General features: G+C 34.8%; 1 long non-coding RNA gene across 2 annotated transcripts; it reads left to right on the top strand.

Annotated features, from left to right (window-relative positions):
- On the top strand, positions 1,823-12,278 carry LOC110260098. Of its 2 annotated transcripts, XR_002342940.1 has the most exons (6): positions 1,823-1,862; positions 2,840-2,924; positions 5,473-5,727; positions 6,529-6,611; positions 7,679-7,786; positions 11,267-12,278. It is a non-coding gene; the product is annotated as an uncharacterized LOC110260098 (long non-coding RNA). The 2 variants fall into 2 exon arrangements; XR_002342941.1 differs by lacking the exon at positions 2,840-2,924 and having other exon boundaries at positions 1,830-1,862.

The raw sequence follows: 27,278 nt of genomic DNA, 5'->3' as shown, positions 1-27,278 counted from the left end.
TGGATTAAGACAGGTGAATGGATTAAGAAGATGTGGTATATATACACAATAGACTACTACTCAACCATAAAAAGAACAAAATAATGTCATCTGCAGCAACATAGATGGAACTAGAGACTTCCATACTAATACAGTAAGTCAGAAAGAGAAAGACACATATCACATTATATCACATACCTGGAATCTACTATATGGCATAAATGAACATTTCCACAGAAAAGAAATTCATGGACTTGGAGAACAGACTTGTGCTTGCTGAGGGGGAGGGGGAGGGAGTGGGATGGACTGTGAGACTGGGGTTAATAGAAGTAAACTATTGCATTTGGAGTGGATAAACAGTAAGATCCTGTTGTATTTAGCACAGGGAACTATATGTAGTCAGTTCTGATGGAACATGATGGACGAGAGTGTGAGTGAATTCTTTTTCACTTTGCTAAACAGCAGAAATTGACAGAACATTGTAAATCAATTATAATAAAAAATTAAAAATTATTCTTATCAGCTTACAGTGCCAACGACTCCTTTTAGACAAACAGATCTCAGGTGTGACTCTCAATTTATCTGTCTTTATAGACATCATGGTGATGGAAAGTTTGCCTTGCAACCTCATTTCTCTAATGGCCTCAGAAAAGTTACTGATTTTTTGTTAAAATTCTTTTTATTTTAAAGATGGGAGTTTGCTTTCTAAGGCCTTTAGATAGTAGAGCTGAAACAGGATGTTTCCATTGCTCTTTTTTTCTTATAAAACATTTTTTATTTTTTCACTGGATCTCTTTGAGTACTCAGTATTTTAGCTAATAAAGTTACCTTTCTCTTGCAAGAAATCAGTCTCAGTGGAAAAGTGAGTTTAAAAAAAAATTGACTTTTAGGAGTTCCTGATGTGGCTCAGCGGGTTATGAACCCACTAGTGTCCATGAGGATGTGGGTTTGATCCCTGGCCTTGCTCATTGGGTTAAGGATCTAGCATTGCTTTGAGTTGTGATGTAGGTCACAGACACGGCTTGGATTCCATGTTGCTATGGCTGTGTCATAGGCTGGCAGCTGCTTCTCTGATTTAACCCTTAGCCTGGAAACTTCCATATGCCACAGGTGTGGCCCTAAAAAGCCAAAAAAAGTTTTTAAAAATTGATGTGTAGTTGATTTGCAATGTCATGTTAATCTCAGTTGTACAGTACCATGAATATATATATATATATATACTTATTTAATAAATTTTATTGGAGTATAACTGACAAAGTTCTGTTAGTTTCAGTTGTAGAGCAAAGTCAGTCAATTATACATATACATAAGAGTTCCCATCGTGGTGCAATGGTTAATGAATCTAAGAACCATAGGGTTGTGGGTTCCATCCCTGGCCTTGCTCAGAGTGTTAAGGATCCAGCGTTGCTGTGAGCTGTTTTGTAGGTTGCAGATGCGCTCGGATCCAGCGTTGCTGTGGCTGTGGTGTAGGCCGGCGGTTACAGCTCCGATTCCACCCCTAAACTGGGAACCTCCATATGCTGTGGGAGTGGCCCTAGAAAAGGCAAAAAGACAAAAAAAAACACATATACACATACATATAACCATTACTTTTCAGGTTATTTTCCCATATAGGTTATTACACAGGTAGATTATACCCTGTGCTATATAGTAGCTCCTTGTTATCTATTTTATCTCTGCTAGTGTATATATGCCAACCTCAATTCCCTAATTTATCCCACCACCCTCCACTTTTCCCCTTTGGTATCTATAAATTAGGTTTCAAAATATTTGAGTCTGTTTCTGTTTTGTAAGTTCTTATGTATCATTTTTTTTTCTTTTTTCAGGTTCTTTTTATATACAGATTATCACAAAATATGGAGTATAATCCCCTGTGCTATACAGTAGGTCCTTGTTTCTTATCTATTTCATATACAGTAGTGTGTATATGTTAACCTGACCTCTTAATTTGTCCCTCCCTTCCTTTTCCCCTTTGGTTTGTTTTCTATGCCTGTAAATCTTGTTAGTAAATTCATTTGCATGTTTTTTTTTTATGATTCCACATATAAATGATACCATATTATATTTGTTTTTTCTATCTGGCTTACTTCACTTCATACAATCATCTCTAGGTCCATCCATATTGGTACAAATGGCATTATTTAATTATTTTTATGTCTGAGTAATAGTCCATTATGTGTGTATGTGTGTGTATATATACACACACACATCTTCTTTATCCATTCATCTGTGAATGGATATTTAAGTTGGTTCCATGTCTTGGCTATTGTAAATAGTGCTGCAATGAACACTGGGGTGCATATATCTTTTCAAATTACAGTTTTTGCCAAATATATGCCCAGGAGTTGTCTTGCTGGATCTTATGGTAACAATATTTTTAGTCTTTTGAGGAACCTCCATACAGTTCTCCATAGTGAGTGCCCCAACCAACAGTGTTGGAAGGTTCCTTTTTCTCCAAACCCTATCCAGCATATATTTATAGACTTTTTGATAATAGTCATTCTGACAAGTGTGAGGGGATACCTCATTTGTATATCTGATTTGCATTTCTCAGATAATTAGTAATGTTGAGCATTTCTTTTTTTCATGTGTCTCAGCCATCTGCATGTCTTCTTTGGAGAAATGTCTTTTTATGTCTTCTGCCCTTTTTTGATCAGAGTATTTGCTTTTTTGTTATTGAGCTGTATGAGCTGTTTGTATATTTTGGAAGTTAATCTCTTGTCATTTGCAATGTTTGCAAGTATTTTCTCCCATTCCATAGTGTTTTTTCATTTATTTATGGTTTCCTTTGCTGTGTAAAAGCTTTGAAGTCAAATTAGATTCCATTTGTTTATTTTTGTTTTAATTTTCAATACTCTAGGAGATGGATCCCTCCAAAAAATATCTTGCTGGCTATGTATTTCACATATTAATATGTTTTTTCCTTGTCCTGGTTCCCAATTCTGGTAAGCAAATTTGTAGCTCTGTGTATATTTATCAGTTAATTTCAAATTCTTCAGATGGCTCAAGTTTTCAAGATCAAAGTGAACAGTGGAATTTGGAAAGTATTTTCATTCCAGCTGGCCATGTATTTTGTGCTGTTGTAATGGAAGGGGAACTCCATTATTTAATTCTCCTCCCATGCAAAAATATATACCAAAAAGCCAATAGCATATAACAGTATAAATAAAAAATGCTAAAAGCCAAACCACTTAAATCATAAGGACCATAGGAATACTAGCGTAATTACTAAACAACATTTTGAGAGTCTAACACATATGTAAATAAAATGAGAGCATCATTATAAAAGTTTAACAAAAACTATTACACTATAAAAATTAAACAATTACCTCTATTAGTAGAAATTATGATTCTATAATTAATACAATCCTTTAGAAGATAGCAAAAGTTAGTAGTATTAAAATGAAAAACTGATGTCAGACGGAAATCAGATAAATATACAAAAAAAACAGTGGTTTCATCTTTCTTTGTCTCTACGTAAAATAACCAACTGGAAATGTAAACATTACTTCATTCACAAGAACACAAAAAGCTATGAATATTTTTGTGTGAAATAAACAAAATAAATCTGAAAGAAACTAAATGGTAAAATCTATGTGATTTTATTACAGAAAATGAGAACTTAAACTAGTAAAGCAATGTAATATATTCCTACCAAGGAAGACTCAGTATCATCAAAGTATCATTCGTCTCTAAATTAATAGACATAACTAATGCAATTGGAATCAAAACCGAGCAAGCGTATGTATTTAACAATATGTCATTTTAAAGTGCATATGTCAAAAGAAGTCTAAAAAACAAGAAAATGATTAAAATGAAGTTACAAGAGTCTGGTCTTATACAAAATTAAAGCTTAATTTATGGCCAAAGTAATCAACGGTTTGGCTCAGAAACTACCAAATGGATCAAATATTTGCTCATTACCAGAGGAACAAAGTAATCTATCTATAATTTGCCTATGGGATTTCAATAAAAACATGTGTTGTATTTAAATTTGTAAAAAGATCATTTGATAAATGGTGTTGGAACATTTAGCTTTCCAACTGATAGAATAGAAAGTCAGATTCCTAACATTTTTAAATAAAAAAATTAAATTATAACTCCTTTAGTAAACTAAAAACTGCTTGAGACTATGAAGTTAATGATAGACATACTGCCAACTCTTCCCAAAAGTGTGCATGACATATGCTGCAATAAATAATAGAAAGACTGAGACTGACAAAATATTTACAATATCTTTGGAATCTAAAAATAAATAAGAAACACAATGAAAAAAGAGCAAATTATATTAAAAGACATTATCAGAAGAGTAAATATACCTATGAGAAGATGCTCATTTTCGCTTTTAGGGAAATGCAAATTAAATGTTTAATTACATTTGTAAAGCCACTAGATTGTCAACTGCATTACTGCTGAGTGTTACAAAGGATGTGAAAATACGTCTGTTGTGAACAAAAATTATTCTTTGGAAAAGTCAAGAAAGTATATCTATATGTTTTATGTTAGCATAATAGGAAAAAAAGATGCTGCTAATTTCTAAATCAGACTATCATGTCATTTATTTGATTTTCTGGCTTCAGTCAGGCCAAGGCATCCCTAATCTGTAATCCTTAGTTAAGAAGATGACTAACATAAGTGTCTCCATCTAAGGAATCTTAATGAGAATGAATAAAAATTAAGTAAACCACTGTTGCAAGATATGATATATGGTATTGATTTAGACAGTTTGTAGAACTGTAGTCTGGACATTCATTGTATAAAACTTAGTTGAGGACTGGTTATATTTTTTAATTCAGAATCAGAACTCTAGAAATTGTGTTTAGTTATAATGGTATATGGTTGAAAAGGTAATAGGTTTAGCTCTAGCCGTGATGAAAACCTATTTTTTTGCAATATAAACATTCTATAAAAACAAATACTAATTTTATGTATATTTTGAAATATACAATAGAGTGTCCAGATAAAATTGTGTGCACATTTTCTAAAGGTGATGAACAGGTGATTTTATCTTCTCTGGAACAAAAAGCACAATGTGAATGAGCTGTGCAACTAAGAGCCATATCTAAATTCCTTTTCCATCTCCAGGGAGACAGAGGAGCATTGAATTAACTGACTTGAGTAATATAAAACATAGAAATTGCAATACATTATAAAAGAATAAGGAAAGTAAGGATCAAGGAACTTGCCATGTACTGGAAAAGTGAAAACACAAATAAGAAAAAAAAAAATTTAAGATAGGGCTACATGATGATACAACAGGTAAAGAAATCCTTGGGGTTTAAAGTGGATGGATACTCGATGAGTGGAAGACAGTTTCAGAAATTCCCATCTTCTACTATTTACACTTATGCAATACTCTCCTCTTGAGTGTAAGGTGGATATAGTAATTTGCTTCCAGTTAATAGAATACAGACAAGCCCATTTGATGATTAAGTTAAAAATCACGTCTTCTCTCTCTTGCGTTGGTTCTCTGTCTCTGTCTCTCTCTCTAAGCTTGTTCACTTTGATGAAGAGGGCTGCCATTCTGCAGCAGTCCACATGGCAAAGAATTTATGGCAGTGTACAGCCAACTAGCCAGGCACTGAGGTCTCTCAATCCACCAATCCATAAGAGATGGAATCCTGCCAACAATCAATACTGAGCTAACTTGGGAGAGGAATTTTCCCCAATTGAATCTTGAGATGAGTGTGGCCCTGGGCTGGAATGTTGATTGCAGGCATTTAAGAAACCCTGAAGCTGAGGAATCAGGTAAGTCATGCTCAGATTCCTGATCCAGAGAAAACATGAAACTATAAATGTCTCCTATTTAAGCCAATAAGATTTGGAATAATTTATTATGCAGCAATAGGTAGGTAATACAATATGCACTATTAGTTAAATATGAGGAATTATGACATGATGTGTTTTAAGAAAGCTTCATGAAGAAAGGGAATGAGCTGAATTTTAAAGGGAGAATATTAGTTGTTGTTTAATTCAACTTAGCACATTTAAAAAATTGCAATGACTAAATAAAATAATGCTGGGAAGATCCAAAAGAAGAAAAGCATTTAATTGGAATGGAATAAGATGCAACTGAAAGCAGGAAAAGTCAATTGCTTATGAAAAGATAGGAGAATCATTAGAAAGATTTTTTTTTAAATGAGAGGGAGAGAGAGAGGAGGAAGAAGGGAAAGGGGAATAAAGGAGAGAAGAGAGACAAAAAGATGGCACAGAGAGAGAAAATTAGATGTGAATCTTAATTTCTATGTGAATAGCTTATAAAACATTTTGTAATTTAGCCATAAATATAGGTATTTGAGTTACTGTAAATAGTAAGAAATTTCTCTAAACATTATTAAATAGGATATTCGAAGTATGTGTGTATTTCACAAATACTATAATAATTATAAAAATGTTAGGGATATTTTACTCTAGAAATTTCGAAAGCTTCAGGAGGAATCAGCAGTATTTGTGAGTGTGTTGTCTGTAATCCTTTCCACTATCAAGTGTGAAAGACATGCACATAAACTCACTCTGTGTTGAGTGTAAGGCACCATGCTCTGTTTTCAGGCACCTAGTGAATGTCTCCATGGTGACTATCTATACACTTCAGCAGTGGGACACCAGAAAATACAGACTCTGTGGATACAAAGGTGTGTAATTTATTGACTGAAGTTATAAACATCTATATTAATTTGTCTATAGTTTTCTGCCCAAGTCTTTTCCTGCTGCTACATAGTTAAAATGTAATCACTAGGTAGTTGGTCCGTAACTCTACATGGTTATGCTGGAAAGATCCATAGTCTTACCTAACTAATCAACCTCATTTTGTTGTTCCAATTTTATCAAACTGTATTTCAAGTAGCAATGACCTGTGCCAGCCTTTGGTCTACTCTGCCTTGAGTTAGCAAGGTGATTGTGTGGACCAAGTTTGTGGAATCTAAACAGAGGAAAGAATCACTTGGGGTATTGATTAATACAATAACTCTAAGGTTTCCTTTCCAGATATTCTGATTCTGAAAATTGTCATGGGAACCCAAAATCTGTACACTAGATGGTTCTTACAACTAGAAGAGCAATGCTTAGGAAAATGATCAGAAAGAAGAAAAGTAACAAAAGTTGTTGTCAGAAAAATGTGCATAACCTTTGGCTAAATCTTAGAAGTCCAGAACATGAAATATTACATATAAATAAGAGTTGGAATACTTTTCTAAAATTGTATGCCTTCTGAGCTTTGAATTTTAAAACAGAAGAACATTTTAAAAACAAATTATTTTATCACTTTAATGGTTTCTGAATGGAACTTTAAAAAACTGATTGTTGGGAGTTCCCGTCGTGGCGCAGTGGTTAACGAATCCGACTAGGAACCATGAGGTTGCGGGTTCGGTCCCTGCCCTTGCTCAGTGGGTTAACGATCCAGTGTTGCCGTGAGCTGTGGTGTAGGTTGCAGACGCGGCTTGGATCCAGCGTTGCTGTGGCTCTGGTGTAGGCCGGTGGCTACAGCTCCGATTCGACCCCTAGCCTGGGAACCTCCATATGCCGCAGGAGCGGCCCAAAGAAATAGCAAAAAGACCAAAAAAAAAAAAAAAAAAAAAAAAAAAACTGATTGTTAAAGGTTGGAATTTCAGAGGATTTTTTTCCAATAAGCATTTGAAGCAGAAAGAAGAAAATAAAAGGTAACCCAGACTGGAAACCAAAATATCATCTTTAATTTTGCTAGATGCCAAGATAGAGAATATAGCCAAGGTTTGGGCACTGAATGAAGAAGGCACACTCTGGGAAAAGCCACTACTGCAGGAATAATTCGACTTGGGCTTTCTCCAAGAAGGTAGACCTGGTTATATTTGTATTATTCCTAGTTTGTTTGTCTTAAATTTACAAATAAGATCAGTTACTACATCTACTTAGAAAAAGACTGAGGAAAAGGGGCAAAGAGGCTATGAAAGGGTTCAGGAGCAATCTCTACTAGGGGAGAGCCGAAAGTGGAAGAAAATGTTCCTTTAAAAAATAAACACATGAAAACTAGTCAGTATCCTTATTTAGACCACTGAATTACCTCTAATTTTTTTATATCATGATTTCTTCAACTCCTACACTTCTCTCACTAATTGTGAAACACTAATTCTGAAATTTCAGCCAGCCATAAGAACATAATTATATACACAAAGTGAATATAACCTGTTAATTAAGATTAAATTATGTGACTGAGCTAGCGTCCTTATTATTATTTCAATTATCTAGTCTAACAATGTGTATTATTGCACTTTACACTGTATTCATAAGTATAGAAGACAGAGGATCAAGAAGTCTTCAATGAATGAATCAAATCCAGAATCTCAAGGAGACAAGAAAACATAAATTATCTTAGAGTGTCTACAGTAGAGGCATTGTGCAGACTTTGTAGAGGAAACAAAGAGAAGGAAATTCTTTACCACCCACAACTCACTGGAATACTTATAGTACTCAGAATACAGAGTAGCTCATGACAGGGCAAGAGGAGACAGGTAGAAGTAATAGGCGAACAGCTTCGGAAGTTGAATGTTTTGAGGATGGATGACTGGAGTGTTTATGGCACACTTAGTGATGATTTCTCTATCTTGTAGGCTACTGTCTGCAAACATATTTTTCATGACCATTTATCTATAAAGGTTTTAAGAATATAACCTTAATTATTTATGTTTACATCTATAAGTTTGTAGATATAGATATCAAATTAATATTGTCAAATTGTCTAGTTAATTGTCTTCAGCAAGTTTTAATACAGAGCCTTAGATTTTCTGCTTTCTCAGTCCATGCCATATTCGGTATAGGAAATTAGAATTAGGAAAGTTGATAGAGACTAATAGGCTAATAACAATAGCCAATTTGTATACAGTAAAATATTTGACTGTCATAATCTAAGTGCTTTGTTAAAATAATGATCAATTATAGATATTAAGTTCCACTTAGAACAATGAAATATATTTTGAAATATTGTTCTTATAAATGTTTAAATCCTAACTTAGGTACATAAATGAATAAGCTATCTAAAACATATAATTGTAAGGATAGTTACTTTCCTCTATGATGATGGATAACTGATATGTTTCCATTCCTTTTATTTTCCTTTATACCTCATATGCAATGAACTGTAGTAATTATTTATAATGCACACCCATACCTTTTTCAACACATGGTCCATTTTAAAATTTATCTAGTTAATTACCTAAAGTACTGTAAAGTACCTTCAAGTATACCACTAAAACAGCTCTTTCATATGAATTTTGACTCCCAGTAGCTTAATACTTATCATTCTAAATGGATGGCTGAATCAGGTTGCTGACTGCTACTAGCACAATCGTCATACTTTAGAAGAAAATATTCTTTATTTTATTTTGGACTGATATCATTTTCCTCTTAAAAACTGAACACTCATCTGCTTAGTGGCTGCATACCTTCCGTGCAATTATTTTAAGCCTACTGCTACTTTTTAAAACTAAATGGTGACACCATAACCTCAAAGAATTTACTTTTATATTCATGAAGATTTATCATAATCACATTGATTAATTCTACTTAACATATTAAATAACTGGTTGACTGGCATAAGGTCTTGAAATGCATGACATGAAAAATGATCAAGTGAGATGTATTTCAAGTAGGAAGTTAAAAAAATTATTTAACTTGCTTCAATTTTTTTGGCTAATAAACCTGTGATGAATATGTTTCACTTACTGCTTTTTTTGTTCAACTAAAAAATCAAATATGTTTCACTTACTGCTTTTTGTTCAACTAAGAAATCAACTAAGAAATCAATCAGTTCCCGTCATGGTTCAATGGTTAACGAATCTGACTAGGAACCATGAGGCTGTGGGTTCGATCCTTGGCCTTGCTCAGTGGGTTAAGGATCTGTCATTGCCGTGAGCTGTGTTGTAGGTCGCAGATGCGGCTCAGATCTCATGTTGGTGTGGCTCTGGTGTAGGCCGGTGGGTTCAGTTCTGATTCGACCCCTAGCCTGGGAACCTTCATATGCCATGGAGCGGCCCAAGAAATGGCAAAAAAAGAAGAAAAAAAAATAGAAATCCAATGTCCATGTCTTTTTTTAAAATATAGGAATAAAACTCCTCATTCTCATTTCTTTTTATGGTTAAATAAGCTGAAAACTGACCACAAAATACAGCATTGAGAACAAAACACATTTCAAATAATTTATTCTCTGAAAATTATTTTTATCTTTTCCAACTCTAAATTTTTGTCCTCACTTCCTTTATAAATTTTTTCTGTAGTGCTAGCAGCAGTAAAATTTCAGAACCAATTTTATATGTTTTAATGTAAACGTAGATTAGAATTTGCTATTTTTGAGAATAATTTAGAATAAGGTAGTTGTAAATTGGGTTATGTTCCAAATTCATTTAAGCTTTCCATACCTTTCTAACACTGACTGAGTCTGTGTCAACCAACTCTACGATGTAATGGATAGTGATCCAATTTAGTAGGCAAGTTGGCCTATAGAAGAAGGGGACAAGAATAGAAATCAAATGCACATTGTTTGACATTTAGATATAACTGCTTTTTCAGTGTGTAATTCTATATATGTATTAGATAGTATTTCAGTGTGTATAGATTTTTCAGGGTTTTCTAAGTGTTTATTTTAGTATAATTTGGTAACTTTTCCTCTTTCTCAATCATGAAATAAACATTTCACTCTTAACTAGCACATAATAGAGATATATACCAACTGTATGGACAAACCAAGGGGAGAGCACTAATTCAGCCTTTGTAAAGGCAAGTCAGAAGAGACAGCATAGAACTTTTTCAAACTAGTTGTAAATAATGAATATAAAACCAATAGATTGAGGTAAAAAGAAACAAATATACAAAATCCCAGGAGAATAAAAGAGTATGTTATACTTGGAAATTTTTGAGAATTTTCATAAAACTTTATATCTCTGCTAGAAATGCCATGTTCCTGCTCCAAAAACCATTCTGGTCTTGTAGAATCTTCTTGAAAACAGTTATTGCAGGCATTAGCCATGAACGGAGCATCTCTTATAGTTGGATATTACATAATATGGGGTGTGAACTGCACCTGATGTTCTCACTGGGGCTAATTTGAATGATCTGTAGATAAGGCCAAAAAGAGAAAGAACGGTGTTATTCTTATTGCACATCTAGAAATTTTAGTTAAAATCCAAGGTATTGTTAAACTAAATACTCAATTCAACCTCCTTTTACATCTCAACAGGATCCTAAAGGAAATTGTAGGCCTTTGTGTTTGAGTTTATAGTCCTTATGAGCTAATAAGTTAGGCTATTGTTTTGTTTCACAGGTGCTCATAGAAGACCTGAGACTCCGGGGTCAGAGGTAAAGGGCTTTACTACACACAGCAACATGAGCACCATGTTTGCCCTGGTTTTTCTTTTTCCACCCATCTGATGTAGCCAATGCAGGAGCCCAAGATAGATGCTATAGCACAGTGAGCTGCATTACAAGAGGAAAACAATGTGCGTGGAGAATTTACAAACTTAAAGCACGTGGTAAGAAAACCTACACTTTGTCCCAAAGGAAGACATTACCCCATCCTTCAATGTTGCTTGCTGTAAACACAACCCTGAGAAGCAGCACAGGCATAATACTCTCAGGGCCTTACATTCTTGGTAGGCCCACTAAGATGGGTAGAAGAGTGAAAGATTGTGGAGACAAAAACATAGGTGAGATTGTGAAGTAAATCCACATCTGGAAGGTCACCCCATATAAGACCGTTCTACTTTCATTCACTTATTTAGTTTTGCAGAAATAAAACTTCCCTGGATTTCTCAATGTTTCTGTAAAATCCCTTAGCCTCCTGACACATGGAAACATTTTACTCTTCACATACCAAGAAAATTAGATCTATAGCTGTTTGTCTAGTACATCATTTTGATCTGAAAGGGTAATAAAATTTCTCATATTTCCCCAAGACATCCAATATTTCTCAGCCTGGAATAGGTCCCTAGGCTGAGATACAGGCTGCCAGGGAGAATGGAGCACTCTCTCCCAAGACATTAACATTTCAGAAGGGCATACAGTGCAATCTGGTTCTTAGGGAGATTTTTATTTGTATAACAAAGAATTGGAGGTCTTTTTGAAAATCTGTTCAAGAAGGGAGAGAGACAGCTGCAGCTTTCTCCTTTATATGTAGAGAAAAACTGTCTTACTTTGTCTCTCACCTCTGGAGTATTGGACTCCATATATTAAAAAAATCCTACCAGCTCTTGAGAGGATTAAGATGGTGGGATAGAAGGACTGGAGCTCAACTTCTCTACTAAAAAACAACAAAATTCACAACTAAAGACTGAGCAATCTCCACTCAAATGGACCAGAAACCTTAAAAAAGATACCCTACTCCAGAAGAAAAAGAAGAGGCCACATCAAGAGGTAAGAGGGGCGATTTCATGGTATAAACAACCCCACTCCTCTGGGGTGGGAAGCTCCACAGACTGAAAACTAACTAGTTCACAGAGACTCACCTATAGGAGGGAGAGTTCTGAGCCCCACATCAAACCCTCACGTGCGGGGATCTGGCACTGGGAGAAAGAGCCCCTGGAGCAGCTGGCATTGAAAGCCAGTGAGGCTTGTGCACAGGAGCTCCACAGGACTGGGGGAAACGAAGACCCCATTTTTAAAAGGCACACACAGACTTTCACGTGCACTGGGTCCCAGGGCAGAGTGAATCTCCATAGGAATCTGGGTCAAACTTGACTGCAGTTCTTGGAGGACATCCTGGAAAAACAGGGGTGAATGTGGCTTGCTGTGAGGGACAGACACTGAAAGCAAAGCTTTCGAGAATATTCAGCAGCTTGCCTGTCTCTAGATGTGGCCATTTTGGGAAAATCTGGCCCCACCCATCAGTCACTGCTGAGAAGCCCCAAGGCAAACAACAATCCATGTGGGATCACAGCCCCGCCCCTCAGTAAACAGGCTACCTAAAGACCCCCTCAGGTACACAGCTGCCTCTAATCCCATCGAGGCACTAAGCCCCACCCACCAGAGGGATTAGAATCGGCTCCACCTACCAGTGGGCAGGCACCAGCCCCCACTTCAGGAAGCCTACAGCAAACCCCCATACTGACTTCAGCCACAACGGGGGCAGACACCAGAAGTAAGAGAGGCTACAACTCTATTATCTGTAAAAAGGTCACCACACCAAAAACCTATAAGAATGAAAAGACAGAGAACTATAACTCAGATGAGGGAGGAAGGAAAAACCCCAGAAAATCAGCTAAGCAATGAGGAGATTCTCAGCCTCCAGGAAAAAGACTTTAGACTGTTGATGCTGAAGATGATGCAAGACATTGGAAATAAACTGGAGGCAAAGATGGATAACTTCCAGGAAACACTGACCAAAGAGATACAAGATATAAAACTGAAACAAGAAGAGATGCAAAATACAATAACTGAAATAAAAAATTCACTAGAAGCAGCTAACAGCAGAATACAGGAGGCAGAAGAACAAATAAGCGAGGCGGAGGACAGATAAGTGGAAATTATGGATGCAGAACAGAAAAGAGAAAAAAGATTGAAAAAAAGTGAAGAGCATCACAGAGAACTTTGGGACAATGTTAAATGCACCAACATCTGTATTATAGGGGTCCCAGAAGGAGAAGAGAGAGAAAGAAGGGGACAGAAAAAATATTCCAAGAGATAATTGCTGAAAACTTCCCTCACATGGGATAGGAACCACTCACTCAAATCCAGGAAGCACAATGAGTACCATATGAAATAAACCCAAGGAGGAACACCCCAAGACACATGTTAATCAAACTGACCAAAATTAAAGACAAAGAGAAAATCTTGAAAGCAGCTAGGGAAAAGAAACAAATAACATACAAGGGAACCCCAGTAAGGTTATCAGCAGATTTTTTCAGCAGAAACTCTGCAGGCCAGAAGGGAGTGGTATAATATACTTAATGTGATGAAATGAAAAAACCTCCAACCAAGATTACTCTACCCAGCAAGGCTCTCATTCAGATTTGAAGGAGAAATCAAAACCTTCACAGATAAGCAAAAGTTGAGAGAATTCGGTAACACTTAACCAGCCTTACAACAAATACTAAAGGAACTTCTCTAGGCAGAAAAAAAAAGCCTGTAACAGGGAACAAAAATTCCACAAATGATAAGGCTCACATATATACAGTGAAGATATGAAATCACCCATGCACAATTATACCACCAAAATCGAAATCACAAAAAGAGGTGGGTACAAATGCAGGACACTTGAGATGCACTTGCAATTAAGAGAACAACAACTTAAAACAATCTAATATACATATAGACTCTTATATCAAAACTTCAGAATAACGGCAAACCAAAAATCTACAATTGATACACAAACAAGGAATCTCTGGAGAAGAAATATATCTCATAGTAAATAAGTGCATAATCCACCATGAAGGGGGTCATTTGACATCATTCTTGGAATGCTGAAGTCTTCTTAGATCTGATTCTGATTTCCTCTCCATCAAAGAACTTATGATAATTATAATTAAATAATGCCACTGTACAATTAAATAATACAGTTCTACAATTGTATTATTAATAACCATTTCTCTCCATGGTACAATGTAAAGCCTATAATGTCTTGTTTATCACATCACCTAGAATGGTGTAATGCCTATATTGAAGAATCAGTAAGTTGTAACAAATTGTGAGGACATTTATATAGTTACACTGTTTTTTAACCAATTTATCCATTTTATATTTTACTTATTTTCAGAGGGTGTATTATTTTTGTTATTCTTACCAGTTAAAATTCTTTTTCTTATGCTATATAAAATATTTAATGGTATATAAAGCTTTCGTTTTTATAAATTTTAGTTGCATAATATACACAATTTTAATATAATGCTAATTTTTAAAGAAAAATTGAAATGTAATAGGTAATACTAAATAGTAAAAATGAAAGCCATACAAAATGGGATAAAGTATAGAATAAATTTCCTATTTGTCTCAGCATATTTTCCATTCCACTTCTTCAGACGGAGTCACTTAATCTGTTTCTTAAGATCCATGATATAATAATCTGTGTGAATGTAACTGCATTTAAATATATGTATTTTATCCTGTAAAAAAATAAAAATAAAAAATAAACTGGTAAACAAAAATCAGTAAAAAAAAAATTTTAAAAAAATAAATAAAAAGTCCTACCAGCTCTCATCATGTGACCTGACGATAGGGGAAGAAGGAGACAATGCATTTATTATTTTCTGTGAGTTGATAGGAAATCTGTCTCTAGCCCAGAATACCTCCTATGAATATCCAGGATAAAATCAATAAAAATTTAGAAAAAAACCAGTCAGTTTTCAACAAATATCTATTGATCATCAATTATATGGCAGGCCAAAGATAAAGTAGAATTAAAAGTAGCACATTCCCTAACACATGGGATTTGAGTGTAGTCAAAAGATATCTGCTGAGCAAAAATTAAACTAAAGATGGACTGTTAAATATCCTTATCAATGCTACTGAAATATAAATATAAACCAAGCTGTTAAAAAGCAAAATGGAAAAAATCCAATTTAGATTTGTAGAAGACCAGGCTTCACTTAGAAATTACTTCAAAGCACTTAATATATGTTAATAAAGACATACATACATGCATTCATTTTCTCTCTTCCCTTTCCTAATTTGACCACTACTTTATCCCAGTGCATAAAACATAGCCTTGAAAATAGTAGAAATCTAGGAAGTATTTGTGTGATGATGAATAAAAGACTGAATGAACCAAGTCATTTAATCATTTAACCTGAGCCCTAAAGTGTAGCCATTAGTCAGGCCAAGAAAGGATGTGAAAATATTGCAGACAGAGGAAAAAAAAAAAACATGTTGAACAACCTCAGTAAAGGAGTAAACAGGACATTATTGGCCGTGTTAAGAGTTTTTATAGTTATCTCAAGAGTGATGATAATAATCTACACATTTTAACAAAGGTACAACAGGATCCAATTTATATTAAAAAAATATACAGGTCATTAAGTAGACAACAGATTTTCTGAGAGCAAGAAGCCACGTTGATAGATGGGGAAAGTGACAGTGGATGAGGAAATAAGTGAGAAGACTGAAAGTGATTTCCACATAGAATCATTGGGACTTGCTGATAGGGATTGAGGATGAGGTTAGCCTCATCAGTAGTAGGAAAGGAAGAAAGATAAGGCTATGCTGAAATTTGAGTGGGGAATATAGTTCTGTGGTCTTTGAACAGACTACTCCAGGATACATCCAGCATTAAAATTAATTCCATTGAAAAATAGTTAAATGCAATAAGCAATAGGGAGCACATTATCAGAAAAATATTTGGGGAATGCTTATTATTATCTAAAATATGTGACTCCCAACAGCAAAAAAACCAATCAATCAATGGAAAAATGGGCAAAAGACCTGAATAGACCTTTCTCCAAAGAAGATATACAGATGGCCAACAAACACATGAAAAAATGCTCAACATCGCTGATTATAAGAGAAATGCAAATCAAAACTACCATGAGATACCACCTCACACCAGTCAGAATGGCCATCATTAATAAATCCACAAAGAACAAGTGCTGGAGGGGCTGTGGAGAAAAGGGAACCCTCCTGCACTGTTGGTGGGAATGTCAACTGGTACAGGAACTATGGAGAACAGTCTGGAGATACCTTAGAAATCTATACATAGAACTTCCATATGACCCCGCAATCCCACTCTTGGGCATCTATCCGGACAAAACTCTACTTAAAAGAGACACGTGCACCTGCATGTTCATTGCAGCCCTATTCACAATAGCCAGGACATGGAAACAACCCAAATGTCCATCAACAGATGACTGGATTCGGAAGAGGTGGTATATATACACAATGGAATACTACTCAGCCATAAAAAAAATGACATAATGCCATTTGCAGCAACATGGATGGAGCTAGAGACGCTCATCCTGAGTGAAATGAGCCAGAAAGACAAAGACAAATACCATATGATATCACTTATAACTGGAATCTAATATCCAGCACAAATGAACATCTCCTCAGAAAAGAAAATCATGGACTTGGAGAAGAGACTTGTGGTTGCCTGATGGGAGGGGGAGGGAGTGGGAGGGATTGGGAGCTTGGGCTTATCAGACACAACTTAGAATAGATTTACAAGGAGATCCTGCTGAATAGCATTGAGAACTATGTCTAGATACTCATGTTGCAACAGAACAAAGGGTGGGGGAAAAAATGTAATTGTAATGTATACATGTAAGGATAACCTGACCCCCTTGCTGTACAGTGGGAAAATAAAATAAAATAAAATAAAATAAAATATGTGACTCATTTTGCAGATATAACAAACGAATTAAATTTTAAGACAATGATTTGTAAGATGGCAATGACAGTATTTTAAGAGTAGTAAAGCATAAGGTCTTTGGTGAATAACTTTGGATTACACCAAAAATACATACAGTTAAATATGTGTGTTGAAATTTTAATTACTAAAAATAAAACCTATAATATGCCAACCAAGAGATGAAGTAAGAGAAATAAAAGAGAAAAGTGAAAAGAGAGGGCTAAGATTCAAATGATAGACATTTTCAAGGCTAAATGGGAAGATAATTTTGTACAAATGAAAAAAGGATATATATGAAGATAATACCAGTTTACAAGAATTAAAAGCATGATTGACTACCTTGTTAAGGGCAATAAGCACCAATTTGAATTATTAAAAGCACCTTTTAAAGGTGTAATTTATTAATTTTAAAAGCATATTATATTATGTTTTAGGTTATATGAAATCTACTAATTTCTGACCACTGGCTTTTAAGGAAATATGGATAAAAATGGTGTATGTTTTGGATTTTGCTTTCACTAAGGAGTCCCCATCACAGTAGAAAGAAAAAACTGTACCTGCAGAATGAAAGAAAAGAGGTGATATTTGTTTTCTTGGCCTTCAAATTGGAGGCCAAAGAACTGGAGACAGAGAGAGACCAAGAGACTTCACAACATTTGAATAGGAAATACTGCTATAGTGTTCTCATCACCAACCCCAGGCACAACAGAAGAAACCATACCCTTGGCAAATTAATTTGCTCTAACTGCAAATACCTATGCAGATTTAATAGGAACACAAAGAGCCTACATGTCATGGAAGATGTTGTCAATAACTCCATTACTATACTTATCAGAAGGACAGATCCTGGAGTTCCTGTGTGGCTCAGCAGTAAGGAACCTGACTAGGATCCATGAGGATGCAGGTTTGATTCCCTGGCCTTGCTCAGTGGGTTAAGGATCCAGTGTTGCTATGAGCTGTGGTGTAGATTGCAGACATGGCCTAGATCCTGTATTATGCTTGTTGTGGCTATACTGTAGGAAGGCAGTGTAGCTCGGATTCAACCCCATCCTGAGAAATTCCATATACCATGGGTGTAGCACTAAAAAGCAAAAAAATAAAAGTAAAAAAATTTTAAAAAGGAGGACAAGTCTTCAGTATCTTTACCATGACATTTTCCCTTCACTCATTCTTCTGGCAATTCTGAGTCCCAAACATGTTTTAACTTCAGCCTATACCTGAGCCTAACTATTTTAAATGATAATAACCAGATGGTTTATGATTAGGTTGTACATTATATTCACCTATAATATAATGAATTTATATTTTCCACACAATCCTAAGAGGTAAGTTGGTCTGCATATCATTTCCATTTTACAGATGAGAAAACTAAGACTGGGAGCATTGAAATGGCTCACCTGTATTTTACAAGTCTTGGGAGGGGAAAAAAAAATTGGGCAAGGCTCTGATTTCCTAACTTCAAGTTTAGTTCTCTTTCTGTTAAAACAAAGTACATTTTAGACAATATCATAAAATTAATTTTAAGCTGAAGTTGGTTTTGTTAAACTGATTTATAAAATAAAGGGCTTAGAGCTAATTACATGATTATAGCTTTAAATTAATAAAAATCCACACTATGCAGAAAATATTTGATTTAAAATTAGTACTTTTTAGTGCATTAATAAAATATTTTAACAGTAAACATGAATAAGAGATAAGGGAGTGAAGTCAGCATATGGAGACACTTATTCTCAGAAACCTGGTTAGCTCTAAGGATAATATATCTTACAATTGGGTAGAGTTCTGATAAGAAAAATTAATAATTTCTTTCCTACTTTCTCTGTTTCTTCATATAGTATGGCCCTTAGTCCCCCCAAAACATAGACCAATGTATAAAACAGAAGGGAAGTGGAATCAGCAACTGTTGTCACAAGACCTGGACCAGGCAGCACCTAACCCTTAGGCATCTGTTGACATGTCTTTCCTTCGCCTCATCTCTAAGAGTTTACAGGACAGGGTGTGAACTCAGTTCTCATCCATACCTTTTTGTGACCCTCCTCCTGTCCTGGTAAGAAGATTTGAAAGTAAGGACTGATTTTTCACAGACTCCCTAGAGTTGTGATTTATAAACCTGATTGTAGCAGCAGAATCACCCCATGAGCTTTTTGAAAATAGACATGTGTACTCCCCACTCACTGATGTTTTGATTCTGTAGCACTGGGCATCTGTATTTGTTTAAAAACTCCCCGGATTATTTGGAGCTCAAGATGGGAACAATCACTCCCCTTATCAAACATCAGCTAATGGGGCTGAGGACTCTCTTGCCCCCTCTTTATTTATTTTCTGGATTTTCAGCCCATTGCTTTAGAAATGCTTCAGTCCCAAAAAAGAGAAAGGAGTTTGTTTTGTTAAGCAAAACTCAGGACATTCACCGGGTCACGTTTTCATACTGAATGCAATTAAAGTTCCTTATAGGAACCAATCCATCATGGCATTGTCTACCTACTACCTGCAACACAACCAGTCAGGATTTGCATTTTTAAATTTATTTTCAACTTAATTGAGAAGCTAATTTGGACAGAGCCTACCTTCTGATATCTAGCTTCACATTTTTCTGCATGTCTCAATACCCAACATATTTTTTAAAAGGAGTCAACATTAAATACACCAATGGTTCTGAATTTTCATATCTATTTACCTTTTGGATACATTTTCTCTGAAGTCTTTTCTGTCCTTGGGAATAGGATTCCCACAATTTAAATTTGGGTTGGGAGGAGGTAGTGGTCTGCTTAAGCCTGAAGCCTAAGCCATATACCCAGTTTTACTTTGATTCTGTTGTTCCTATAGTAAACTCTAAAACCCCAAATTAATTTCAGTTTTCCACAACTGGTAAAATACAGACTGTTGTGGATAAGAGATCTTTAAAAAATGTATGTTTGCCTTTAGTTTTGATATATGTTTAATTTCTTTCATTGGGTTTCACAATGCTGCAGTTTATTTTATTAAAGAATCATTGATAATATCTCTCCAAGATGTTTTCAAGCACACTAATATGTCCATTGCATTGAAGCAGATATTGTTGTGCATTTTGTTTGTGGCTACATGGCCTGTGCACACATCACAGCAAACATTCTGGCATGACTGAATTATGGCATCCAAATAAAAGCTTTCAGATACTTGGCAGTCAGCCACAAGGCTATCCAATACTTGATATTATCAATTACCTTCACCTTCAGCCATTTTAAATATTTTTGAACATCCTTTAAAACTGTTAGAACTATTCTGTCTTTATTTCTCTTGATGGCCACCAAAATGAGATAACATCCATTCTCCCTATCCAGCATTGGTTCTGTATTTGCAAACAATCTAGGTTATTCAGAATGATACAAATAATGCATAAATAAATGTAAGTAACTGTGTCTATTCATAGTAATTATCTTTCCTGACATTTCCTCATTAATATCATGGTCAAAGTGTAAGCAGTTAGCTAATAAGGTCACAGAAACATTTGGAACAGAATTTTGCTAGTTCCATTAAGGAACACTTCTAAGATGACTATGCTCTGATACTCTCTTTGGAAGTTCCTTCTCCACTGTATGCTTGGGAGTATCTTCAGCCTCTTCAATTTGTCTCTGGGATTTTGTTTGGGCAGTATTTCCTTATGTCATGCAGTGCTTTCCACTTTTAAAAAACAGTCATATTTCAATGGCACTGTCAATCATGTATTCATCCCTAGGTCTCATTCTCATGGCCCTTTCCCATCTTTCTCCACCTGAGTTCTGGTGCTCCCACTCTTTGGAAGAATTGACTGGGAGCAATTCCCACTTCTCTAAATTATGCTCAGTAATTAGCTCCCAGAGTCTAAAATTCTCAAAGTTTACTATAGCTCATTCATTCTCAGGTGCATGTGTTTAACACCAGGATAGCAAACTTGGGACATATCAAGACTAATCACAACTAAATATACTGTCAATTTTGCACCTTACTGCAATTTCCTTATCACATTGGGATAAATCCTCTTCTGCACCATCCCTTTAGTCTCTCATGAAAGTAAATGTTCTGTTGCAAAACCCTCTGCCTTTAGATATAATTGAGATTCTTATCATAAGAATCTCCATAGTCCCTATGGTGTGTGTGGGGGGGTGTGCAGCTGGGAATAGATCTAGGGGATATCAAATTTGGTAGTGAAATCTTAGTTCAGACTTATTTGAGTTCCCTCTCATACCATGCAGTGCACAGCACTGTATAATTATATATATATATATATATATATGTATATATATATATGTCTACTTTACATATATATACCTATCTCTATTGTTTATGAATCTATGAATTTATCTATTATCATCTATCATCTTATCTATCTGTATCTTTATCTTCTCTGTATCTATTGCCTCCTTATGAAGACTTGACTTACAGATTTGTGTCACTACTGACCCAGAATAATATGAGCTACAGTGGATATTTATGTTTAACACTAATTCTATAAAGATTTTTGTCCATGGTCTTTTAAATTTTTTTTTCATTGAGCTCCTCAATGTACTTAATCCAAGCACCAAGAAAGAAAAAATGTCATTTAAGCCATTTAGAGTCTGAAATATGTCTTTCTTATTTAACATACAAATATTTTGATTTAACTCAAGCTTTCCTATTTGATTTCTTAATTTTTGTATTAGGAATTAATCTCATTGAAGGATTACTGAAATAAAATAGTCATGACAATGATAATATAAAGATTAATTTTATATATTCACATTCCTTAGTATAAGTTTAAGATAAAATTTCCATAGAGTTGACTTTTTTTCAACTTTATTCTCGAGTACGACTCAATAAATCTGATTTATCGGGCAATTATGCAAAACCCTTTTTATTATCACTTTAGATTAAAAATGCTCTAGGAAATAATCTAATAAAATGGTGATTAAGCCACAACATCTCCTCCAAAAGAGAGCATGAGAGCTCTGGTTCTTTTTCTTTCTTACACTATGCCCTATGCAACGAGTTTCAATGAGGTCTGGAAAAATTTATCTTGAGCTCTAAATGACTTTAGCTCTACTAAACATACTTTTCACACACACACATACACAAATCTAGTAACTGCCAGGACTTTGAAATCCATTCCAATCATAGTCCCTCATTTTATTTATTTGACATTTAACTTTCAGAAACCATCAGACATACAGACAATAGTGAATCCTACAGAAATCTCCTCTGTTATTAATCTGGAATCATAGCAGAAGTTTTGGATGAATTTACATGTATTGGACCTCTGGAACTTAAGAGCTGTCTAACTAAGGAAAGTAATACTGAGACTTGCTTCCATTCAGTGTAAGCCAATTCAGCTAGCATCTCCAAATTGTGCTTTTTCTTCTGGAAGTTTCTGGGACAAATATCTTGGTTGGCCCATGAACAAATCTTGGGGAAGTCACAATCCTCAGATGAATTGGAAACATTCTTTTTGTTTGTATATCTTTTAAAATAATTTTAAAACGTATATACTCATTTATATAGTTTAAGATGACTCAAATGTTTTATTAAAATTTTAAAGAGTAGGAATGGATTATAATTTGAAACAGAATATTATATCAATCTTTTAAAAGACTGTGACATAAAAATACTGGAGTTTCTGAGAGCTGCTATTATTGTTTTTAATATATATAAATAAAATGTTTTAATAATCAAATACTTTATACTGCTCTTTTTCTTTTTAAACATATTTCCTTTACATGTAGTACACAGAAATTTATTCAAATCAAATATATTCTTGAAAGTCATCCTTGACTATCATATCCTATTCCCCTATAAAAAAGGTATATAAGTTAAAATTACATGTTAATTTGTATGACCCCAAAGTTGTAAATATTATGATTTTTCTGAGTTATTTAATCAATAAATACTAGAATATATCTCATCAAATAACGCACAAATATATAACATTTAAAAATAACTATTTTGGGAGTTCCTGTCATGGATCAGTGGTTAGCAAATCCAACTAGGAACCATGAGGTTGTAGATTTGATCCCTGGCCTTGATCAGTGGTTTAAGGGTCTGGCATTGCCATGAGCTGTGGTGTAGGTTGCAGATGTGGCTCTGATCTAGCATTGTGGTGGCTGTGGCATAGAGCAGCTACAGCTCTGATTGGACCCCTAGCCTGCAAACCTCCATATACCACGGGTGCAGCCCTAAGAAGCCAAAAAAAAAAAAAACTATTTAACATAAAAGCAAAATTTTAGTAGAAATTCATCTCTTTATAAGGTGGGTGAAGAGTTATAAAAATTATTTACATATATCTGTGGACAGAGATTAATTTTTAATTGAATACCACATGCCTAAATATTAATTTTACATTTGTTTCATTATTATAAACTTTGTAAACCTTGTCAACATAAATTATTAGATAAGAACAGAAAGAAGTTCTCTGCCAAATATCACATAATGATAAGTCATCAAAAATTATTTTTAAGCATTTCTGCTAAGAACAGGAACAAGACAAGATGCTTATTTTCACCACTGTTATTTAACATAGTTTTGGAAGTCCTAGTCATGGCAATCACAGAAGAGAAAGAAATAAAAGGAATCCAAATTAGAAAAGAACTATCACTATTTGTAGATGACATGATACTACACCTAGAAAATCCTAAAGACATTACCAAAAAGATGTTAGCCCTCATCAATGAATTTGGTAAAACTTCAGTAATTAAAGTAATACACAGATATCTATTGCATTTCTATATACAAACAATGAAAGATCAGAAAGAGAAATTAGGGAATCAATCACATTTACCATTACATCAAAAATAATAAAATATGTAGGAATAAATCTACCTAAAGAGACAAAAGATCTGTACTCTGCAAACTCTAAGAAGCTGATGAAAAAAAATCAAAGATATCACACACACAGATGGAAAGATGTACCAAGCTCTTTGATTGGAAGAATCAATATTGTCAAAATGACTAGACTACCCAAGGCAATCTGCAGACTCAATGTAATCCCTATCAAATTACCAAAGACATTCTTCACAGAAGTATAACAAAATATTTTAAAATTTGTATGGAGACAAAAAAGATCCAAAATAGTCAAAGCAATATTGATACAGAAAAATAGAAATGGAAGAATCAGGCTTCCTGACTTCAGACTAAAATACAAAAGCTATAGTAATCAAAACAGTATGGTACTGACACAAAAACAGACACATAGATCAGTAAACAGGGTAGAAATCCCAGAAATAAATCCACACGCCCATGGTAAACTAATCTATGAAAAAGGAAGCAATAACATAGTGTTAGAAAGATAGTTTCTTCAATAAATGGTTCAGAGAAAACTGGTCAGCTACATGTAAAAGGATGAAATAAGAACACTTTCTAACACCATACACAAAAATAACACTTTCTAACAGCATACACAAAATGGATTAAAGATCTAAACATAAGGCTGGATGCTATAAAACTCTTAGAGGAAAACATAGGCAGAATATTTTTTTTCATATAAATCTCAGCAATATCTTGTTTGATCCAGAATACTCTTTCACATAAATCACAGCAATGTCTTGTTTGAGCCACCTCCTAGAATAATAATAAAAACAAAAATAAACCAATGGGACCTAATTAAATGTAAAAGCTTTTATACGTCAAAAGAAACCATTAAAAAAAAAAGAAACAAAAAGACAACCCCAGAATGGGAGAAAATCTATGCAACCAACAAGGGTTTAATATCAAAAATGTACAAACAACTCATACAACTCAACAACAGAAAATTAAACAACCCAATAAAGAAATGGGCAAATACCTAAACAGATATTTCTCTGAAAAAGACATATGAATGGCTGGCAGGCACATGAAAAATGCTCAACATCACTAGATTAGAAAATGCAAATCAAAAACTAAAATGAGGTACAAACTTACACCAGTCAGAATGGCCATCATTAATAAGTCTACAAATAATAAATGCTGGAGAGGGTGTGGATAAAAGGAAATTGGTACAACCACTATGGAAAACAGTATGGAGGTACCTCAGAAAAATGAATATATAAATACAATATGATCCAAAATCCCACTCCAGGGTATATATCCAGATAAAATTATAACTCAAAAAGACATTTGCACTCATATGCGCATAGAGCACTATTCATAATAGCCAAGACATAGAAACAACATAAATGTGCATTGACAGATGAATGGATTAAGAATAAGTGGTACATACATACAATGGAATACTACACAGCCATAAAAATGGAATAATACCATTTGTAGCAATTTGGATGCAACTAGAGATTCTCACACTAAGTGAAGTAAATCAGAAAGAGAAAGACAAATACCATATGATATCACTTATATGTGGAATCTAAAATACGGCTCAAATGAACCTGTCAGCATAACAGAAACAGATTCACAGAAATGAAAACAGACTTGTGGTTGCCAAGGGGGAGAAGGGGGAATGGGATGGACTGGGACTTTGGGTTTAGTAGATACACACTATTACATTTAAAAGGATAAACAATGAGGTCCTACTGTATATAGCACAGGGAATTATATCCAATCTCTTGGGATAGAACATGTTAGAAGATAAGGTCAGAAAAAGAAGATATAGATAGATGTAGATATAGATATATTACTGGGTTACTTTGCTGTATGGAAGAAATTGGCACATTATAAATCAAACATACTTTAATAAAAAATGTTAAAGAAAAAAATATTAATAAAGCTTTATATTTCTTATAAAAATGACCCATGTGCTAAGAGCTCAACCAAGTCCCTAATATTATTGAAAATAAAACATTAAGAAAGGAATATACATCATGCCTTGACAGTAGGCACATTCTCAGGCAGAACAGTTTTAGGAAAGAGACATATGGCAGTTGAATTTTTTGAATTTAAGGTACTTAAAGTTCTTCATGCCCACAAACTCAATGGATGTCTGCAACCAATTTAACACTGCTAAAGTAGAGAAATGGCCTGAAATGTTTTCTTATTTCAGACTTATACATTCTGAATTAGGTGAGGGTGGAAAAATCTCCAGAGCCATGAGGACTGGCAAAAGACTCTATTGAAGTTTCAGCTATTTGCATTTATATAAAACACTCTTCCTTATATGTTCCTTGGACCATGGGAACATTCTGATTCATGAAAATGCACTTTTAAGAACCCAGAGCTTGGGAGTTCCCGTTGTGGCGCAGTGGTTAACGAATCCAACTAGGAACCATGAGGTTGTGGGTTCGATCCCTGGCCTTTCTCAGTGGGTTAAGGATCTGACGTTGCCATGAGCTGTGGTGTAGGTTGCAGACACGGCTCAGATCCTGCATTGCTGTGGCTCTGGAGTAGGCTGGTGGCTATGGCTCCTATTTGACCCCTAGCCTGGGAAGCTCCATATGCCATGGGCGCGGCCCAAGAAATGGCAAAACAAGACAAACAAACAAACAAAAAAAAAAAACAGAGCTTATGTGTACTGTCTACAGATGAGCAAAAATGCTACAAATCTTTACTTTTTAAATCTAATTAAGTTCACAGTACTAAATTCCGCCTTTGAGTTTCCCTTGCCTTAGAAGACATAGTGGGAGAAAAGAGTTGAAAAACAAAAGAGGAGAGACAGAAAATTATTTTTTCTTAGCCAGTATAATTTTGGCCTTAAAATGCTGATGCTATTTCATAGACAAGTTCATGAGTTTTTAATTCACTTTTCTTAATAGACTTTATTTTTTAGAGTGCTTTTAGTTTCAGTTACATTAAATAAAAAGTACAGTTGATCGTTGAACAACATGGGTTTGAACTGCATGTTTCCACTTACCTGTGGATTTTTTTCAGTAGTAGATACAATACCACCCCATCTGCAGTGGGTTGAAGCCCTCAATGTGGAATGTTGCATAAGGGGGAGCCATGGATAGGGAGGGTCAATGATAAAGTTATACATGATTTCCACTGCAAGGAGGTCAATGCCCCCAACTCCTGCATTGTTCAAGGGTCATTGTGCAGAGATTTTCCACAACCCTGCCCTCATAAATGCATAGCATGCTCTATTGTCAACATT

This window comes from Sus scrofa, chromosome 3 (assembly GCF_000003025.6).
Source record: "Sus scrofa isolate TJ Tabasco breed Duroc chromosome 3, Sscrofa11.1, whole genome shotgun sequence".
In the NCBI taxonomy this organism is placed as follows: domain Eukaryota; kingdom Metazoa; phylum Chordata; class Mammalia; order Artiodactyla; family Suidae; genus Sus; species Sus scrofa.
This window is presented reverse-complemented; position numbering and strand designations above follow the sequence as displayed.